Source organism: Mus caroli, chromosome 11, assembly GCF_900094665.2.
Source record: "Mus caroli chromosome 11, CAROLI_EIJ_v1.1, whole genome shotgun sequence".
Lineage (NCBI taxonomy): Eukaryota > Metazoa > Chordata > Mammalia > Rodentia > Muridae > Mus > Mus caroli.
Window position 1 is genome coordinate 98,524,499 of NC_034580.1, and position 3,287 is coordinate 98,527,785.

Below are 3,287 nucleotides of genomic sequence, written 5' to 3' on the forward strand. Positions count from 1 at the left end.
AAAAAAAAAAAAAAAAAAAAAATGCCAAGACCATGCTATTCCCCCAAAGACGGCATTCATCTTCATTCTCTTCATTCATCTTCCTTCATTTGTGCTTTATCTGCCGCCATGTCCCTGAGCCTTCTAAGACTGGAGAGATGGCTTAGCAATGAAGAACACTGACTAGTCTTCTAAAGGTCCTGAGTTCAAATCCCAGCAACCACATGGTGGCTCACAACCATCTGTACAGCTACAGTGTACTGATATACATAAAATAAATGAATAAATCCAAAACAAAACAAAAACAATCAAACAAACACCCCAATGGTTTGAAAATCAGAACCAGGCCTGTCTACAGAGTGAGTTCTAGGACAGCCAGGCCTACACAGAGAAACCCCCCCTCAAAAAAAAAAAAAAAAAAAAAAAAAAAGAAAGAAAAAAAAAGAAAAGAAAAAAGGAAACTCAGAACCAGAAGTAAAAAGTTTATATTCATGAACAACAGCATCCACTTAACCTCAGATAAAAGAGAGTGGTATTTTGTATATGTAGCCGTGAGTTTTGGCTACACTGCTTCGGCTCCTGGCGAATCCGAAGCATCCATTCAGGAACTATCTTTGGACCCTTGAGTGAAAGACACATACACATTAGCTTATTTTAAAAATGCCTTGGCTGCCTTGAAGGCTGAGCACTCCCAAACCTTCCCTGGCTATGGCCCAACCGAGGAAGTGACCACCCCGAATTCTCACTCGTCTGGTTGGCTTTATCTCAGGCCACTCCTGCATCCGATCCTTCTTCCTTGAGGCACGGCGATTCTCCTGACTCTCCTCTGTTCCTTTCTGCATCCTACCCTTGAAACTCTAAGTGTCCTGCCCAGTGCCCAGCCATTAGCTGTTGGCATCTTTATTGATTAATCAAAAACCAATTGGAGACAGAGACCTTCAGCATCAGGACATGCAGATTTCTGATAGAATCAAAGCATTAGAACCAATCTCCAACGTGTGTGTGTGTGTGTGCACACATATATGTATGTATGTATACATACACAGTGTGTGTAGATAGGCACATGTGTGGCAGTCAGAGGACAACCTGCAGGAGGTAGTCCTCACAGCTGTTTTGAGAATTCCTTCCAACATCTGAATATGAGGCTCCTTAGGTTTAGCAGCAGGTCCCTTTACTCACTGAATTTTTAGAAGTTTTATTTATTACCATGCCACATGCAAGTAGGATGCATGGGTTTGCATGCAGGCACCCACACACCACAGCACACATGTGTGGAGGTCAGGTTCAGGAGTGCCTTCTCCTCATTTGCCTTGAGATCCAGGGTGCAAACTCGGACCTTTAGGCTTCCTTCTTCTTCTTCTCCTTCTCCTCCTCCTCCTCCTCCTCCTCCTCCTCCTTCTTTTTTGGTTTTTCGAGACAGGGTTTCTCTGTGTAGCCATGGCTGTCCTGGAACTCATTCTGTAGACCAGGCTGGCCTCAAACTCAGAAATCCACCTGCCTCTGCCTCCCAAGTGCTGGGATCAAAGGCGTGCGCCACCACTACCCAACTTCTTCTTTTTCTTAAAGAATTATTTATTTATTTTATGTGTATGTATGAGCACACTGTTGTTCTCTTCAGACACACCAGAAGAGGGCATCAGATCTCATTACAGATGGTTGTGAGCCACCATGTGGTTGCTGGGAATTGAACTCAGGACCTCTGGAGGAGCAGTCAGTGCTCTTATCCACTGAGCCATCTCTCCAGCACCTTTAGGTTTTCAAAGCTCCGATTATTCTGGCTCTTCTAGTTGTGTGACTTTAGGCAGGTGACCTAAATACCTCAGTTTCCTGGGATGTAAAATAGCAGATAGTATCTGGTCACGTTGTTCTGCAGGTTCCAGCTTCAACTGCTAACTGTTTTTAATCTACAGCCCTAGAACTCCAAGAGCTATGAAGGAAAGTGCATGTTATACAGCAACATTTATGGACACCAACTGTGAATAGTTAAAAAAGTAACCATTTGCTGAACAAATATCACATGTTTCTAATTTTTTAATAATCTATTTACTTTTATTTTATGTATTTTTCTTCCCTGTATATCTGTGTGAGGATGTCAGATTTTGGAGTTAGACAGTTGTGAGCCACCATGTGGTTTCTGGGAATTGAACCCAGGTCCTCTGGAAGAACAGTCAGTGCTCTTAAACCCTAAGTCATCTCTCCAGCCCCGGGTTGCTCAGTGTGTGTGTGTGTGTGTGTGTGTGTGTGTTGAGGTCTCACTCCCAATGTAGCCTCATGCCTCTGTCTCCCAAATACGAGGACTTACTGGCGTGCATCACCACACCCCGCTATTACTTAACACACTTTTATCTTTTTTTATTAGATATTTTCTTTATTTACATTTCAAATGTTATCCCCTTTCCTAATTTCCCCTCCGAAAACCCCCTATCCCCTCCCCTCTTCCCCTACTTAACACACTTTTATTAAAAGATGACATGTGCATAGTCTCCCATATCACCCAGCACGGTCCTTCACTCTAGCTGGGGCCCTCTAGGACCTCAGTCCAGCAGAGGGCGCTGTGGCCTCAAAATGCAATTCTCAGCTTACTCTTTGGCTGAGTAATGCGGAGGAAAAGATGGAACTCACTGGGGCGTTTTGGCTGTACCCACTTCAGAACCTTTGTCCCAACCAACTTCTTTCTCCGAGCACTCAGCAAACCTGCTCAGCCGCGCAGCTCGCTGCGGAGTGAACACCACCTCCTGAAGGGATCGCTGGAGTTTTCAGCCTTCTACATCTTTTTTTTTTTTTTTTTTCTTTTTTCTTTTCATTTCTTTCTTTCTTTTCTTTTCTTTTTTTTCTCTTCATTTCACTTCTTTTCTTTCTTTCTTTTTTTTTATAAACCCTAGAAGCCTCATTCCAGCAGTGAATCATCGGCCTTATGCTTCTCTCTTTCTGTTCCAAAGTCCAAGGCGGCAACCTCTGTCTTAGCCTTCTGGGCACCCGCAGCCATCTTTATCCCAACCCAGCTCCTCATACAAAACGCACTCACTCTCCAGCCTGCTCTTGTTTCACTCTGCTGGAAGACAAAGAGCCTCTTCTCCTAGTCTTTCACCAAACAGTTCTTTGGGACCAAGATTACCATCGCGCAGCGTTGAAGAGAGTTAACCTTTGTTGAGCGCACACTGTGCGTCAAGCACTTGGTTGGTATTATTCTCTCAAATACTCTGAGAGATTTCTGACCCATTTAATAGGTTACATAGTTAAGACCACAGAGTAGCTAAGGGACACACATTCTAAGGTCGCACGATGTGGAGTCAATTTTTTTTTTTTTT